Source organism: Centruroides vittatus, unplaced genomic scaffold, assembly GCF_030686945.1.
Source record: "Centruroides vittatus isolate TY-2023 unplaced genomic scaffold, ASM3068694v2 contig_1507, whole genome shotgun sequence".
Classification (NCBI taxonomy): Eukaryota; Metazoa; Arthropoda; class Arachnida; order Scorpiones; family Buthidae; genus Centruroides; species Centruroides vittatus.
The window spans coordinates 500538-519866 of record NW_027120932.1 but is presented as its reverse complement, the minus strand read 5'-3'; the positions used below and the strand labels follow the sequence as shown (position 1 = coordinate 519866).

The 19329-nt window shown below is 36.9% G+C and overlaps 1 protein-coding gene across 9 annotated transcripts in view; it reads left to right on the top strand.

Moving 5' to 3' along the window:
- The window catches only part of tai (taiman), a 286233-nt gene that overhangs the window by 104686 nt on the left and 162218 nt on the right, over positions 1-19329 (top strand). Inside the window, exon 1 of one of the 9 annotated variants that reach the window (XM_067262730.1) lies at positions 1066-1443. The exons of 6 other annotated variants lie outside the window; for them this stretch is intronic. The gene's annotated coding sequence lies outside the window, so the exon portion shown is untranslated. Of the gene's footprint in view, positions 1-1065; positions 1444-3977; positions 4835-15497; positions 16283-19329 lie in introns of those variants that run through there. 2 more of the 9 variants (XM_067262732.1, XM_067262731.1) reach the window with 2 other exon arrangements.

Sequence of the window (19329 nt, the reverse complement as noted above, 5' to 3'; positions counted from 1 at the left end):
TGTTAATTCTGGTCACCCCGGCAACCGGATCATAGTCCGGTTGGCATTTAAACATTCGTTACAAACGTCATTCGATTGGAAATTGATGCTTTCAGGCTGTTTGGTCTGTAAGTGGGGGAGGGAGAAAGAGACTGGTTTTGTGGGGTTTTCGGGTGATTTAACCGGCATATCTAACTCTGCTTTCGGTGTGGGGCATCCCACAGATTACGTGCGAATAAAACAAGGCGGTGGGAAATAACCGAGCACGTGATTGCTGACGTCTGTCCCAGCTTAGGGTGTGGTTAAACGTCGAAACAGAGCGATTATCTTTGGTTTGGATCCTAGATTGGAGAGATATCGGGTCATACCTTGAACTAATAAACTTTATCAAGGTACCCATTTGCGATGGAAATGAATCGGTGGTGAAAATTTTCTTGTAAATTTTCCGTCGGACAAATGTATGAGGTTGCCGTTTACCGACTTGGGTGGCATTCTTTTATATTTGGACAACTGTCAGGGTGCAATTAGTCGCGTATTGTGTATCGTTCTCGTGCTTTTTTTTTCTACAGGCGCGCTTTATCGATACAGAAATCCCCCCGTGTTTTTACTCCCATTGCCCGGGGCGATTGTAGAACTACTCTGAACAAGATTAATTTACGCTACTACAAGTTAAATCTCAGAGAATTGGGGATTGATGTATGCCACCAGAGCGAAATCCGTGAGGTAGGAGAAGATTGATTTACGCTACTGTTGACGATGAGACAGACGGGAAATTTTGATGGTTTGGTACATTTTTTTCTCTCTAATCTCGACCGTACGAAGTAATATATGCATTGCAAAGCTGCAGCGCAGAATGGGGATTATATTACCTCTTCCATAATCCCATAATACTGTAGTACAAGTGAGGAATTTTGTTGTAAATGTTTGTCACTAGCTTAAAAAAAATCCAACTTACGACATCCGACTAATTAAAACTAACGTTACTTATGAGGTAAAATGTAGTTAATATCGCGCCATTAATCATCTTAGTTCGTTGTACGTGCTCGATAGATGTAAACGAGTTACGGGGGGACGTCCAGTCGTGGGAAGAAGTTCGTCTTCCCCGTTGTAAAAGTTTTAAATGGCTTTAGTGCATCGGAGCAGCTGTTTGCAACTGTTCCTCCCTCGAATGCACGTTGCCTCGTCGACCGTTCTGCTCCACGTACAACGGAGCAAGCGCTGTAAACATGCGCAGTGGCGTCCCAAATATCAGTTCAGTAGAGGGATTTGTTGACACCGGACGTTCTTTTGGATTGTTCCCTTCAAATGTGGATAACTTGATACAAAAAAAAAAAGAGAAAAAATCATTTTTTCTCCCGGTTTTGTAACTACTCGTCGTCATCTAACATGGACCAAATCGGCGCATTTCTCGGACTTCACAGTTAGAGTATTGCTGAGGAAAAAAGGAAAAAATAAACAAAAACAGTAAGTTTGGTGTTTGATGGCAATTTGTTGACGCTGCCGCGAGTAGTGGGCTGGTTGGTCACGTGATTCGGCGCGATTATTTGGTTTTGCCATGGAGTACCAAGCTTCGAGACTTGGTTGCGTCATCCAGATTTTCGAACAAAAGTCATATTTCTGCGAAAACCGATGAATGGAAAAGAGCTGGAATTGCGTGACATAACTCCATTGCTTCACAATTCGTTTGCGACTGTGTGTGGTACCGTTCCGGTCCCGGTCACACTCTTCTATTGTGTTGAAGTTATACTATAACGTTCGGAGTCATTGATGGTTGTCGAAAATTGTGCACCCTTTAACTACCAGATTTTTTAGAAGTTGGCGAAACGTACGAGTTTACTCGGCACTTACCGACTGAAAAATATACGTAGAAATACTTCCACAGCAACATCGCACGTGGAGGGTGTTGCTTTTTTTTTGTCGAAAGAATCCATAATGTTTGGGTTTTTGTGTTATGCCGAACGATGTCAATAGCTTAGAAAACGTATATTCAACTTATTAAGCGGAAAGAAGAATTATTTTTCTTCTTTTTAATTCTCATCCGGTGCCAAATCGCGTGTTTCTGTTCTCGTTCGTGATTTATGAGAGCGTTTGTCGCACGGACAACAATACAACGCTCCAGCCAAGTTTTTAGAAACTGACTGCCCTGTGGCTACGTCGCTCGCTTCTTATTTTTCTCAGTTTTGACACAATTTTTGAATATTCCGAGTGTATTAGAATTAAAACGAATTCAAATAGGAATGCCGATCGTATATTTAAATTTAGTACAGCGATTTGCATAAACACCAGTTATTGGGTTGTGTACTGTACGCTGCATAAAAAAGAGCGAGTAATTTAAAGAATATTTATTCTTTCGATTACCTTTTTTTTTCTTTTTTTCTTTTTGAGAAAAAATATAGACAAAGGAAAATTCGAACAATGGACACGTTTCTGCGTTTTATTGGGGAAATAATTTTCATTGACACGCGAATCTTGTTTCTTGTTTGCTTACGTCAGAAACAAGACGTTGCATGCATGAATTGTCAATGAAGTCAGTGTTATATCTATGTTACGCGCCCTTTCGGTAGTTCCGAAACTGGCGCGTTTCGGAATTATTCCAGACGCGTTGCGTTATATAAGATCCGAGTTTTGTACTCGTTTTAAAATGCTGTTTCATCCCTCTCCCAGAAAAAAATTTTTTTAGCGTGGTAACAGTCGTAATCGCCGCTCGGAGGGATGGCGTTAAACAACATTAACGTGAGAAGTTTTATATGTATGACATAAGAAGAACGTGACTTCACTAAAGGGTGTGACAATGGAATGATATACCGAAGGTGTTTTGATACATTGCCAATTCTGCAGGTAATATGCGCGTTAGACTGCCAGCTCGACTAGTTTCTACAGTCGGGGGTATCCTTTAACCCGTGCAGAACTCTCCAATAAGTGGTTAGCTGATTGACCTACATAAGCCCGTATGTCGGTCAAACAGCTACCTTGCGTGTTGTTATAGTCACCGTAGTTCTCCATTCTACCCTAAGTTAACGGATATAACGCCGAACCCATTAAGGCCCAATATGGTTCAGTTTAAACCCCTTTCGATGCCCATTTTACTGGAAATCGGCGAGTTAACCTTAATCGCATGGAAGGATAGTAATTGCGCGTTGTATCACACAATACGAAATTTATTGGTCACTCGGAAATTACGGCCAGGTCTAGCAACGCGATAGGGGAATATCCAGAACCGTAAGGGTCAATTATCCCAGGTTGCGTATTGTCTTCGTTGCCTAATAACTTCAAAGTACGAATTTTATCGCTTAATTGGTGGTATATGCGACTCCATGGACTCATTAATCTGTTTGGTACTCTCTTGCTGGCCATACGGTTTTGTATGACAATTACGGTTTGGGTTTTAGTTTTACGAGAGTTGAGTAAATTTCCTTCGTGCCGTGTGATTTTGTGTTTAAAATACAGTATAACTTCCGAATAGCGGACACGAGAAGTTTGTCCGCTATTTAGAAGTACTGTAATTGTAATATTTGAAGGGTCTGGCGATTGTAAAACTGTCCGCTATGTAGAGGTGTCCGTTAATGGAGGTTTCACTGTATATGTATATAGTTTTTCCTCGTTCGTTAAAAACTAGACATTCACCTAATTTTATTTTGTAATTATTATTTTGGGTGTGGAGTGTGTGTTGTTATATTATGCAATATCGATTCAGTTGAGGTGGAGTTGTATCTGATACTGGTTTATGTAGTATTGGTTCAGTTGATATGGGTGTTGCACTCGATACCCGGTATCGGTTTAATCTAAATTGAGTTCTGTGCAGTATCGGTCGTGTTCTATGCAATATATTTTAAATTGAGTGCGTTCGTGAAGTATTATTGCTTCACTAGCAATTATTGTAGGTTGTGGGAATGGATCATACTATTATTCTCTTCAATATCAATTCGATTTGATGATTTTGGTTATGTTTTATTCATTATTAAATCGTTTTGTATGTGACCAGGTTCTATCCCGTGCTGTATTAGTTCGGTTTAGATGAAGATAAAGTCAGTTTTTATCCATTTGATAAAGATTGATGATGATTCTATGCAATATCAATTCGATTCTAGTAGACTATCTGTATTTAGTTCTGATTCTGCGTGATATTAAAGCGTTATCTGTATCGCATTAGAGCGAATTTTGGGTGGATCTCGGCGTGTTTTCGCATGCAATATCGGTATTTTCTTGTATAAAAATGATACTGACGCGTTACTTACATAATATTATAAGTCGAATTTTAGATACGGATCTAAGATATTATCCTATGCAATGTCGGGTCTGAAAGGCGACCTATAAAATCATCGAGCCTGTCAGTTCAGTTTGGATAAATTATCGTCTTGCTACAACGATAAAATTAAAAAAAAAACTGTCGTATGCAATAACAATTCAGCATGGGTGGAGTTAAATATATTATCCCGTGCAATAGTCATATAGAAGGGATGTGGGAGTTAAGTCATGCAATAGAAACTTGACAGTGGGTGTGGAGTTAAGTTCCTGCGTAACAATCTAGTTTTGGATGTGGATTATCTTATGCAATATTAATTCGGAATCGGGTGTGGAATCGATCGTGCAATTACCAATTATAATGGGGCACGGGATAGGCGGACTAAAGCTCTCTCGCTTGGACGAAAGTCGATCCATACGACTACACATTAAATTATTTTCGGATTAGCTTAAACACTCCTTTTCCTTTCCATCAATATCCGCTTTACGCGATGTTTGTTTAGGAAACGCCTGCAAATCTCCGCCAAGAACAATGATCATTAGCGCAAATGATCTTGCTGCAGGTTGCTGGGACGGTCACGAGCCGATGGGTACATATCGAAATTGGCGACACGTAAGTAACAATCGTGAGCAAAATCGAAAGAATTTCGACTTTCTGTTAGTCATTAAACATCTGGTTTCTATACGATTGCTCTCTGCGGCCTTGTAGGAAAAAATTTTTTTATTCCCCCTTCTCAGATCACGTGACGTTCCCAAGATGGTTCGGTTCTTTATCCATTTTATCCTCCCTTTACCTGTAAGCAGACTGCTAGGAACTAGTTCCATATAAACAAAGTAGCTCGGGCTTTCAGGAATTGCTCGTCTTACCTTTTAACTCTGGTATGCTAACGAGTTAGCGGTAATGACCTAAATGGACGTTTGACCCGCAGCTTTGAATATTAATTTTTGTATCTACCGTTCTTCTTCCGTGGGATCTGTAGTAACATATGGGAGAGGGAGGTCTCGAGCCGGTTGGAAACTGTGCCAGGATCTTTAAACCCGCGCTCGTCGTAACTTACCGCATTATCATATAAATGACAAGAGCTCGTTTAAAATATTAAATCAAGTAAATTGCCGCGGGTCGGTTTTAGGGATTTATGCTGTTTTCGAAATGGATTTTTCCTTTTTTTTTTTTTTAATGTGATCGATTCTCTTAAACGAGCCGGTTACGTAATTTCCGCCAACGAGTAGCGTGCAGAGCAATTAGACTTTAGATTTTCCGCCATATTTTAAGTGAGAAATTTACGAAATCTCACCAGTTTCATTAGATTTATGAACCCCGCAATGGCGAACTTTCGCCGATGTCATCGCTTTTACTGCCTTCTGTCATCGATTTCTCTCGTCCCGATTGGAGGAAATAATTTGACAATATCGTGAAAGCAAAGTGCATTCTCATGCTAGCGTTGTAAATTCTCCAGATCTGTTGAATCTATTGGAAGAAAAAAAAAATATTCGCCCCGATTTAACGCGGTATTCTTTTCGTTTCTTTCGTAAGTATACGGTACATTTTCTTATTCGAGTGTGAGCGTTACCTCAAATATGTATTTTATAAATTTTTTCCTTCTTATCTTCAGTCGAATCTAGCAGATTTTATTCAAAGTACCTTAGTCTTTAAGAGTGGCCCAACCGTTGTAAAGGGGCCGACTTGTTTAAATACTTCTCAAGACTTGTTCACAAATCAACGCTGCAGCTGTTTTGTTAAGCCTCTGATAATCTGTTCGAGCGATTGATACGGTTAACCGATTGGGTGTATGCACAGTACGTAGCCTATAAAATTAAATTCGTACCTTATATTTTGTGTGTCTGATGTATACAGACAGACAAACAGTAAAATTAGTTCTTGAATTCGTCCTTTTAAACAATTTTACGTGTTCAGCCGGGGAGGAGCTTTCAGATAAAGGTCGACCCCGTCTTACGGCTTTGTTCCCTTGCTGTAAAGGAAAAGTTCGTAAATTCCTAACTTTAAGTGTGAAATGGATGCCCCAAACGTTAATATTATAATTTGATATGGTGTTAAAACAGCAAATTGTATTATTTCGATTTTTAAATGAAAGGCGTATGACTCAACTAAAAGGACTCTGTACTGCTTATTATTGTTAGTCAACTCACCGAAATTTTGTAACTGTTTTTATTATTAAGTGCAAAATACAAGAGGAAAATTTGATGGAAATTATGTGATTTCGGATTGAAATATTTCCTAAAATGGGAGTAAGTTTGCTAATATAATCGTTCTAATTGTTATTTTAAGTAGACCTAAATATTATTTACGTGCAACATATAAATTCCCTACATTCCAACTTTTTCTCCTGAACTTATTTCGGGGAAATTCCCTAATCGTGACGTTCGAATTCTTTCTCCCCATTTATTCACTCCTGGTAAACGATCGTCGCCATCGCTTTTCCATCGTTTGTATCGAGGAAACAGATTACAGAAGTGACGAAAGAATGTTTCGGCACCTCTGTATTAATTTCCCCCCGTCTTAGAACCATTTTAAAGCGAAGAAATTGTCCTTAATGACGAGTTAATTAAACGAGTGTGTGTGCATGTAGAAATTATCCACACAGAAAATCGTACTCCGCACCGGAATACAGCGCTTAGCAATTTTTCATCGAGTGATTGATTGATCCAGTTTTTGAAGTATTCGAAGATTAAGTACCTAATCGCCTTTTATCTTTAAAATCTACTTGCGGAGATCTTTTTTCCCCTACGTTTTTCCCTGTACGTCGATCAAGTCTGTAAAGGAGTGAGCGCGTTAAGCAGAGCGAACTGAATTTATGTTAAGCAGCAGCTGAAGTTTATGTGCCGTTTTTTTCCCTTCCCCTTTCTTTCTATTTAACTCTCGAGCAGTTAGAGAATTATTTACATAAATAATAACGCATTGTGCTGCTTAATGGGAAACATTTATTCGAATAATATATCCGTTTTAAAACAATAAAGTTTAAATTTACCCATTTATTAAGATGACGACGATGATAGCCCTTCTATTGTTGGGCTTAGGGGGGAAAAAGTGTGTGTGTGTGTGTGTGTGTGTGTGTCTGTGTGTATGTCGCGTGATCTTAAAATTACAGTTTGTAGCTCGGATATTAGAATAAATGCTATTTTAGTGGGGGGTCTAAACTTTAAAATCTGATAAAAAACGAGTTTGAAAAGTTAAAGGTTCGATGATAAAACATCTGCTTCGTAAAGATGATCGAGCTTTCGATAGATTGATAGAATGATCCATCACTTTATATCTCGAAATGTAAGCTCTGATACAGTTTTTTCTTTCCTGTTTTATTTTTTAAAAGAATAATAGTGAAATTCGTGTAAGGCGCATTGAATATCAATGCAGGTATTGGTATACAATTCCTTTCAGATAAATGCTCAGTTTTCTCTAATCGATTGCTTTAATGCTAAGCCTGGAGGTTTTCCTTTGCAGAATCTTTTTTTTCAATAATAAGAAACACCGGGTTGAAGCACAAAATAGAAAATAAACACCTTCTCACTAACATTAGGTCTTTTCAGATCTTAGATTCTTCACATTAAAGGACTTGAAGTTGGGTTAGATGTGTAAGTGTTTATCAATAATGCTGGTAAGATGTTTCACTTGTAGATTTTCACTTGCTTCCATCTTGAAGCCATATAATTCGGTTTTTCCTGCTGCGCCTAATATATTCTTTAGACTTTGAACAAATCATTTAAACTTTTAGAGCTTTCTGTAAAGATTTACTACAAAAAGATGTAATATTTGAGACTGTGTAACGCTCACGTTTCGTATCGGGTTATGTTTCGAGTTATAAGGTCGTACTGGAATATGCAATTGGCTTTGCTGAAGTAAATTACACGCTAAATAATTCACGCCTTCAGCAAATATTCCAGGCTAAACAGCTTTATACTCAAGGCTACTTCAGATCACACTACTGCTTATAAACGTCATTCTTACAAAGAAAAAAAAACAATTTATTTTCTCATGCTGTATAATTCGAATACCTCCTTCACATTATCGATTGAGAGTTGCTTTCTGATTGCATTCCACGTTGCATAACTGAATTTTATAACGCGAGTACGGCAATAACGAAATTAGTTGATAAACATAACCATGTAAATTTCGATATTTCATACTATAAATGCCAAAAAATATGGTTCCAGAGATAAGTAACGTTCCCTCCTCGACGTCGCTCTTCTTTTGAAACTATATATTTTTCGCTATTTTTGAGGTCAAGCTTGTTTAAAAAACTATATTTTGTAGCAAATTCTTGAGAGGTCAAACTTCAAATTTCACTTCTTTTTTTTTTCCGTGGAAAAACCAGTGAAGTTTGCTCTCATACAAAAGTCGTAAAAGTTTATTCATTTAGCAACTTGCATATTGAAGATTATTACTCTTCTTACTCTGTTTGGGACAAATAAATACCATCACGACGAAGGCCATATTGCAGGGGGTTTCGTTATTTTTATAGATTCGTTTTGTATACCATAACTACGATTGTTATGGAAGAAACCGTTACTGTAACATCGACACAATAGTTAAGTTTATATTTGAAATTTATTTTTGAACAATAGAGAAATTGATTCAGTTGTAACTATTTTTGGCATTCCAAGAAATCTAAGAATAAATTCGTTTTAAAATATTAAAGCTTAATAAACAGGAAGTTTACACTCGGACCAGCTACGATATCAGATAGTACTTGTTATTCTTCTCATTTTCTAACAGGAAATTTGTTAAGTTCCGTGCGGTTTTTGAAAAAGATATAGGCCTAATGTTATATACAACGAAATCCAAGGTGGTTATTATTATTTTTTTTCGAACGTTTATGAGTAAAATGCCAGAAATTGCTCGCTTGTGATTCGAGTTTTGAGTCAGTTGCGACTCAATATAAAATCGTTTGAAGGAAATCTTGTCGAGCGTTTGATTAAATTAAATAAGATTCATTTTTATTTTTTTGAGTTTTGAAATTTATTTGCCGTTCGGTATTGGTTTGCTCTGTATTAAATGTTCTGCTGCTCGTTCATTCGAAATTTATTGTTTTCCGTCGAGTCTTGAACTCTATTACTCGCCATTATCTCGAAATTGGTTCGTTTCTTGTGTCCTTTAAATTAATTTTTTTCCCGAATCGAGTATTGAAAGTTACTAGTTTCGATCTTCATTCCATTCGTTTTTTAAAATGATTTTGTAACTAAATATATAGTTTTTGATTTTAAATGGGTTGATTTTTGCCAGCTTTTGCGGTATTTTTAAACTGTTTTAATTCAAAATTTATAAGATTGTATTGATAAGTTGAATAACTACGCCAATTTTCGAGCTCTTATTTAACTTGCTTGGTATCACGTTTTCGAATCTCGCAACTCAAAAATGTTACCTATTTTTAATTAAGATAGAAGGCGAAAAATTCTATGACAGTGCATTTTAATGGTGTTTTAGGGAGGTGATGCGGGTGGGGCCAATTTCCCCATTCCGAAACCGTATATAAAATGTAGAATTTAATCGTGTGTACTGTACTACATAAATGCAGTAGTGATGTATACGGGGTGAAGTCATCCGCCATCCTCCACCTCCATCTTGAAAAGTATGACTAACGAAAGCGTCTTTTTAAAAAAATATCTTAAAATTATTTAAAGGTTTTTAGCTCAAGTTAGAGTTCTGTAGCTGAAAATTCACAAAATTTCGACCTTTACTAGGTCAAATTTTATGTTTTGTCCTCTTTAATTTCTTTATGCTGCGATAAATTCCATACAAGTTTCTCGCTTGACCAGATTTTTAAAAGCCGAGATTATCAACGACGAGTCAAAAATTTGACCGAAAAAGGTTATCGATGGCTCAAAATCGAATTATTTTATTAAAAAGAAATTCTTTTATTCGTTCCAATTGCTGAAAATTGACTTTAGTCAGTTTCCTGTAAACTCTAAATCTGCTGCGTTGTCGTTTTTCAACGGAAAAATACTACACCTCAATCTCGGAAATGGTGTTTTTTTTTTCTTTTCTTTTATTCATAAAATCGGAAATTTCGCTAAAATTCGGAATTACGTGTGTAAAATTTCTCAAAAATAAACACCGCGTAAAGTATTGGAAGATTAAATCGATTCGCGTAAAGTAAAAATTGGATTTAGTCGTAATCTTTTCGATATCGGCGTACCCGGAACGATATGATTCATAGAAATTCGGTAGAAATTCTCTCGAAAATGTAAAATTTTAGCATGTTCCGAAGTAGATGCAGATCTACACGAGCAGATAAACAGATTATATCGTAAAATGCAAACATACTTTGAATATGTATGTAGCTTGTCCCGATCCCTGAATGCACACTCGTAGATTTTGATAAGTCGGGGCGTTGTCGATGGGAAAACATTTGATATCCTCGGTATATCCTGTAAAATGTAGGCTTTCTTTGTTTAAAAAAATAAAAGATAAGTGCTCGGAATTGGTTTTTAGAAGCTTTCACCCCCACCCCCCTACATTAAGGTTAAGGCTCTTCAGTATCTTACGTATCAATAATAACTCTGCCTGAACTTTATACTACGAACGGGTTAGCCAGAAAGGGTTTTTTTCTGTTTTTTTGTTGTTTTGATTGATGCCGTTGTAAATTTGTGGCCTCTTAATTACGTGATTAATACTTGAACGTCGTCACCCCTTTTTCCTTACTGGATGGTGATCAAAGAGATGATTGCGTTAAATGATTCTAAAGTTGGAGCCCTTTGGAGCTGTTGTTTTGGATTTCGATCGAGATCTGTTAAGATTATTTTTATGGCTAATTTACGACTTGTCTGTAAAATTTCAGGTTTGGAAGTGTTAATTGAGAGTAAAGAATGTGATAGAAATGGTGGTTTTTTAATTGAAGACGGTGTACGTACCTGAGTATTGTTTATTCTAATCCTTAACTGTAGCTAACACAAAACCCTCATAATTCCTAACTGTTGTTAGTAAAATTCCTATTAAATCATGTACTATATGATTTAATAGGGATTTTTCTTATTCCTAAAACATTGGGTTAAGGATTTTTTTAAACCTGTGTTAACTGTGACCTTTGTTTAGCGGTTTTTTTCTTCCCTTCATTAACTACAAGATTTAGAGGTTTTTTTTAAATTACACCTAGAAAATTTAGAGGTTTCTATAAGAACGTGAATGTTGTAGTTCCTGTTAAGTTGTAAAACCTGTTGAAGATTTCTCCTTCCCACTTCAATGCATTGTTTAGGAGTTTATGCCCATAACAGACTACATAAGAATTGCGTATTACATCAATTCCATTCGCAAAAATTTATTTTATTATGCATAATTAAATACTTAAACGTTTTGAAGACATTGTTTCTATCAATTATAAAACTTGATCTTACAAGGTGGTTATTATGTTTGTACTGACGAGAAAATTCACAATTGATTACTTATGTAATAATGTAAACAAGATTCCTTATAAGATTGTATGTTTGATATGTATGAATGTATGGTGAGTTCTATACAAATTCAAGCAGCATACCAACCTGGTATAAATATGCAACTTTTTTGAAGTTTGTTAAAACGTGATATAAATATTTATCGTAAAAGCATTTAGGTGTTAGGAATTTCGTTTTATCTAGTTTGGAATCGTGAATGTTTTTAAAAAATTGCTTTATTTTAAACTTTGTATTAATTTTTTTAGTAATTTGTAGTCACCAGTTTAATGTGAAGTGTACAGAGCAGGGGGGCTTCTTACCGGTTGACGCATTAATCATGTAAAATTCAAATTCGGAGGAAAAATCACGCACATCAAAGAATTTTCCTGTGTATCGTTCTCGTATTTAAAAAAAAAGGAAGAAAAAATTCACCTGTAAAACATATTATCAAGCGTTATCCCCGGGGGTATTCCTTACTGACAACCGAGATTGCTACTAACCTGGATTCTGTTACTCGCAGATGGTTCACTGACATACACACAAACTCACGCGTGATAGAAACAAATAAACAAAATCCACGAGGTCTTATTTTCCGTTTAAACGCCGTTTTACGTCACGTTCGTTGAAATGTACATTTAACGGTCGGCCTTGTGACGTAGATATGGATAATTTTTTGTACAGGCGAAGTACTTTCGTGGAGATATTGATCGATTCGTTTACGGTTTTGTCAGATTTGTGTATTGTATTCGTGTACAGCGTACACTATTGTGTGGATAGGATTGAGGATGGCCAGACATCGTCGACACATCCGGGTAACTCTACTGCCTTCGGGATAGCGTCGAACTCGCTATACCTGTTTAGTCCGGATACTTAGAAATCTAATTAACAGTCGTATCAAAAAACCTATTTGAATATAAAAAAAAATTCCTTAAAAAATTTCCTTCCCGAGTTCACAGTTTTTCATTGTGTAATAGTTCTGTAACGAATACGTCCGATACTTTTAACGGTATTGTTATCGTAACGGTATTTTTAGTGTAAGAGGGCGACATACATATAAATACAGCCGATTTCGGTTTCACCGTTTTCGATCAAGGACGGACACACACTAACCCGGTTGGTGTACCATCTGGAGTGACGGGGTCGGTCTCAGATGTAGGGAAACGGGTCATTGTCTCCCGTACTTTTCAACAGATTGCTATGTACCGTGTTTGTCCCGTATATATATATCATTCAGAACTTCGTGCATTTTTCTCTTCTTTTGTATGTTGTTTGTTTTATGCATTCTGTGTATGCTGTCTCGCAAAATGTGTGAGATACGCAGTTGTGTGTCCAGTCCACGCTCGTCCTGTCTTATGCTGTGAATTCCTGTGTATCTCGGTCTGCGTGGAATATATGCTTGTGTCTTATCTGTTTTCTGTATCTTATCTATGTCGTGTGTATGCTTTGTATCTTAACTCTTGTGTTTTTTCTGTGTGTAGCTGCACTGTGCCGTGTTGTGTTCTGTTTATCCGTGTATTTTGTACACCGTGTTCCTCTCTATTATGTATACAGTATCCATTGAAGTCGTGGGTGATGCACGTTGCAATATTTTTGAAGCTTTTGACATTTTCATTATTTAAATAGAATTTATGTTTGCATACTTGCAAACGTAGATTCTATTTAAGTTGTGTGCTTATTCTTTACACTAAACAGCTGATTATACGAGCGCTAATCGTATAAATTTTTAACATGTATCGTTCGTCGTTTTAATGTAAAATTTATGTTAGCGATCTGCGTGATTTAAAACCAAATTACTGTATAGAAAGATACGAGCCACATAATCCATAAAACATTGCGAGTAATATAACATACCTCGGATGCGCTCAAAGCATTGCTTCAGTATGTAACGTGATACGTTTTAATACCGTTTTACGTGGTTATGCACTTAATGTCATTCGCATGCAATTCCATACATTAAAGTTTATTCTACTTTCTCAGAAATACTTCACTTTTTACTTTCTAAGAGAGAAATTTACAGACAGGACTTCAAGTCTCATCGATTGTTTTTTAGTCGTCGTTTTCTTTTTACATTACACAACACAATTACAGGAAAACATCATTGGGCAGATGTTCCGTAGAGAAACATGTTTACACTGCTAAAGCTAGAATCGAACGACATCCGGTCTCTGTTCTTTCGAATCACGTGACGCTCCGTTTCGTCCGTTGTTACGTTTATTACGTTTCCATAGATGGATGTAACGCGATATCTACAACCAAATCTGTATAAAGTGCATCGGTATTTACGAAGAATCCACGAAGTTGTACGATTATTCGGAATTTAATCGATGAAGGAGTCGAATATTTCGAAAACAATTTGTTACACAAAAATAATTTAGTTATAAACTTAGTCGTAATTGTGTTTATGTATGGTACAAAGGGAACGTGGTACGTAGGTACACAACATACCGAATAAAAGTGCCTTGTTAAAATAGACAACTCAACGGTTTCTGCTATTAACAGTTTCGTATGTTAGTACCTTATTGGCCTCTACGTGTTGCATGTGATGTGAAAAGAGAACATTATCTTGCCAAATCTTTACTACGTTATTTACAGAAGATGTTTCACACTCCTTCCAATTCTTGGCATCTTAGAATCGCGAAATTTCTCAAAAATTTCAGGTCTTTACCGGATTATTATCACAGAAACGGTTGAGTTTATCTTATGTTTACTAAGGTTTTTTTTTTTCCAATATGGTGTGTACTATCATATAAATGCTGAATGATTTTTAACACACTGTATAATGTATAGCGTTTACAAAGGGGAAGAACTGTTCAAAAGAAGTTATTTGAATATACAGTAATAACAGAGGAATGTACGGGATCTTGAATAGTGTTTAGCGTTTCGACAGACGGATGCGATAAAGGTCTTTGTTTGTCAGAAGCTAGCAAACTACTGTGTATTGTGTTGTGTAAATGTATATTGTGTCATGCATTATGCTCATATATACGTGCCGTGTATTGTGCGCTATATTGCGCACAAATACACACAGCGTAGTATGTATCTTATGGGCGCATATGTTTATAAACACGAATGTCTGTGTGTGTTCTATCATATTCTAAGCTCGTGTTACTTTTGGGCTTTGTGCGCCGTCTGTACTGGGAAGGAGAAAATTACAGCATATGTGAAATTAATGAGAAAATAATAAAATATTACCGTGACAGTAATAATCGTTATGTAAAAACTCAGCAAAGAAAAATGAAGTTGTGAAACGACAGTTTGTCGAGGGATTACAACATCTAAAAGGAAAAAATGTGCCCCTGTTTAGCTACTTTCGAATAATCTTCGACGTTGGAAAAGCTCTGCAAACTGTTTTAAAAAGTTTTCCTTTGCAAATGGGAGTCGAAAGATTGACATTATAATTACTTTCTCTCTTCTTTTTTCCCCACTCTCTCTATTTAATGTTTTCCTTTTCAAGGATTATTTCAGAACGGATTAATTCTATTTATAACTCAAAATAAATAATAGATTAAGTGAGATAGAAGCGTTATATAGGCTATGCACATATATAAAGAAAATGGCAACAGAAAATTGAATTTTAAAATATAAAAACTTGTAGAAAACTGGATGGAATTTTACAATTTTTTTTTTAACTTTTTGATAAGCGAAAAATGCGGTTTCCACTGGAAATTCTTGTAAAAATATTTACCATAACAAGCGTGTATTCGTCCTTATTACGTTCACACACATCCTCTTTAACACGTTACAAAAAATTATAGAAAAAAAATGTAATCTTTATGGAGCCGGATATTGGAAATATGTAAGAAACGAAAATTTTCGCAAGCATCCGAGTATCTTAGGCGTGTTTTATTATATTTACATTTAAACGTAGCTTTTAGGTGTAATTACCGACGACGATAACAATGGTTTCTGCGACGTTTTATGCGTGTTTTTAATTCAGAATCGGAGGGGGGCGAGCCGTAAAGATATCGAATCGGTCGACGGAGCATCGCGATGCGTGCAGCGTCCTTCGCGAGCCCCATTATTCCATTAAAGCACCTGTTGTGCCTGCATACTTTTCCTGTGTGACATCGATGACCAAACAGAGGAGCGCGAGAGACAGAGAGGGAGAAGCGGCCGTCCCGCAAAAAATCCATCCAGGATTAGTTCCCGTTGGTATTTAGTGCGTGGAATGTAATCTGCCGTTAGTCAGTGTGTGACGTCGTTTCCGAGATCTCCCCCCTCCCCTCGTTTCGTCGTTCTACCCAACCTAGTTGTGATTTAGTTGTGTGTGTTTTCGGCGGATGCAGTGTTGCCAGCCGCGCAGCAGCCGGGGATGGACTACGTTCGAGCGTGTGCGTCGGTTTGATGACGATGGCGGGATGGATTTAACCGGCTTCTGCCGTCACGTGATCGCGTTCAGATGACCGTCGTTACATAACAAAAGCGCCTGCACTTGGTAACTTCCTGTGTTTAAAGCCTGCCCCTCCCCCATCACCGCCAGGAGGAATTTAGTCGCCGACAATGACAACCGAATTAATTCGTTTATGCGGTGTCGGATATTCGCTCTCCTGTTAAGTGTCTCGTTACACAGATGCCACTGGATGTAGTTGCACCCCGATCGATAAGCAATTTAAAAAAAAAATAAATAAAAGTGTATAATATATACACATATACAAGCCAAACCTCCGCACGAAGTACACAAGTAAGTAGAATTTCTGTTGTTTAGCGATATTGCTAACATCTTAATCTAATGTTTAGAAAGGGATAAGATAGTGACACGTTAGAGCTTATAATTAACGACTGGCGTGTGCTCGTAACAATTGATACAACGCGCGAACACCGTACACGTGTACAAAAAACAATACACGAATACTTTCGGGACTATAAACGGGCTCTATATCACTCGAGTGATAACATCCGCCTCTTCGTCTTGTATACAACTTCGGTGCGTTTTTCCACCCCATTCGAGTCGTACGATCCGCAGTTGGCGTGCCGAAAACTTAAACAAACACGTCACTCGGTTATGCAAATTAACATCTGTTCCTCAAACGAGGTAAAAGTAACGTCAAGCGGTTCGTGTTTTGGACGAGTCGAAAGTTTTGAAACATGTTTTTCAGAAAGTTTGCAGATGTTTTGTATATTTTATTATTGTTGCTGCTCGGTAGATCTTCATCCGGGGAGGGAGACTTTTCTGCGTTTAAACATCGTTAACCACCCGCTGCATCTACTCTATGCTTCTCAGTCAGGAAGGTGGTATCCGGACAAGTCCTTAATTTGTGACGGAGTTTTTTTAACTTCCAGTCTTGTTTTCCGACGGGGTTTTTAAACCGGCACCTGCTATTATGCGTGGGAAATTGACGTTTCTTGCCATTAATTCTATTCATCTGGTTGTTTACTTTTATTAGAAGAAGCGCTCCTGATGAAGTCCCATTCGGTTTGCTCACATTTATTGCTCGTTTGGTAGCTTGTTTTGTTAGGTACACGGGTTTTTGAGCGTGTGCCCGTGCGAAACTTTTCAAAAGTTTTTCGTTTAGATGCAAAATAAAACGTAATTTAGACACATTTAAGGTTTTTCACTCGACGTTTGTTTCTTCTTACAATGGCCTTTTTTGTGTAATTTTTCAAAGAATTAATAACACGATTAATCGTTTCAAAGATCCAAACGTTAGAACTGGGTTCGAAAAGTTAAAGCAGTTAGTGATTAGATGCTACACGAAGAAGAAAACTTACCATCCAAGGTAAATTGTTAAATTTTTCGGAGTTTTTCCATATATTCTACGTCTCTCTTGTTCCCTTAAAGATTCGTAAGCGTGGTTATAAGGTTTCGTCCCTTTAACACCTCGTTAAAGCGTTAATACATCATGCTTTCAGTTAACCGAATTGCCGGCTTTGCTGGTAGTTTCAATTCCTTCCAGCGTAATGACGAAGTTCTGCTCGTGTAATTACAGTTTTTTGACGTAATAACGAGGTTTTATTTAACGTTCGTTACGTTAAATCGCGTTTTCAATAGGCGACACCATCGAGCATTTGAATAATTTCTCTCCCTTTTTTACGACAGGTTTATGCCAAATGATTGATCGCACGGATTTCAGTTTCCGTGATGAAATCAAATTATCTTATTGGGAAATATCCACATCGGCCTTTGCTTTTAACTGCTTGTATGGATCTTCATCTGGAAATAAGACTAATAATAATAATAATAATGATACTCTGCATGCATCGAGTTTCGGGTGAGTGCATGTGATTGCTGGTCTGTATCCTTATCTACGTGCTGTATGAAATGCTTTTTTTTCCCCCCTTGTCCTATGACGAATTTTTGTAAGGTAATCTATGTGTAAAAAAGGCGTATGGCTGCTTGAATATCTCTTTAGGATTTATTCTCCGTAAGTTTTCGTAAAATCGAGGTTTTGTAGTAAGGTAGTCTACTCTTCTAAGTCTCTCACAGTTTATCAGTGTTTAATCAGGAAAAGCTCGGAATGAATTGCGTTGTATGCGGGTAAATGGGTTTGATTTTTTTTTTACCCCTGTTGTGATTATATAGAAGGGAGAAGTTAAATAAGAGTGTTTAATATATAACGTTTCTTTAACAAAGGAGATTTTCTTCACGCTAAATTGTAGGATGCACGCTATTTAGTAATTGGCCTATTGGAATCGCTTGAAAAAAATTATAGCGATTCCAGTAAGCGACGAATGCCGAAATTTATAGGGTTTCGCGAATTGCTTGGCGTTGTAACGAAGTTTGGTTTGTGATTTAACTAAATCATTTTTTTTTCTCTTTACCTTTATACAGAAAAGTATTTTTTATAAAATTAATCTGTTCCTCTTGTAACAATCGATGCGATTTCGCTCACAAGTTGGTAGCGCAGTAACGAGGTTTCACTTTAAGTGCGTCGTTTATAGGGTAAGAAACGAAATTATTTTTCCTTATTAGTGTTATTCCAGCGTGGCTTTTATTTATAGCGTAATAACGCCGAAACCTCGCTGTTACGCTGTTATTGTGAACTGACTCATATTTTTTTTTTTTTTTTTTTGGAAAACTGATGAACTGGATGCGACTTTTAAAGCGCAACAACGAGTGTTACCTCGTTGTTGCGCTTCGAAAATCGATTATTTTCTAGGCATGTTATTAGTTTTTTTCTTCTTTTTTTTTTGTTGATATAAACGGGGTTTAATCGAGATCGCATTCATTAAGGTCGTATCGATCGGGTCGAGTTTAATCTTCTCTCTCTTTGATACAAACTTTAAGAGTTAATCAATTCTGAAAGGAAACAATAAATATTTTATGACACACACTCGGAACTTTCTTGTTATTTCAACTGATATATAGTTCGTATATATATTAATTTTTGCTTTAAAAACCGAATTAATTAGTTGATAAAAAAAAAAAACCTAGAAGTTTGCAACAGGTTGGCAATCTGTAACAGAGCACCAATGGCACATTGCACGTAAGCTACGGACACTGGAGGTGTGTTGCGGGATCACCGAGCATTTCGCTGTTATAAGAATTTTCTAACTCGTTTTAACTGCCAGTTAATTAAAGCTTAAGCTCCGAATCATAGACTTTAATTAGACATATACTAAACAGGGTCTTGGAAACTGAACATTTAGGAATTGTTTTATGCCGTGGACAACCCGGTCCTTCCTGTTTTCGTAATGGTTAGAAATTATTAGCTATCCTATTATATCTTTTATCTCGTACTCGTTAGATCGCATCTGGGATTCTTTATTCTGCTTTTTTAATTGTTTTTT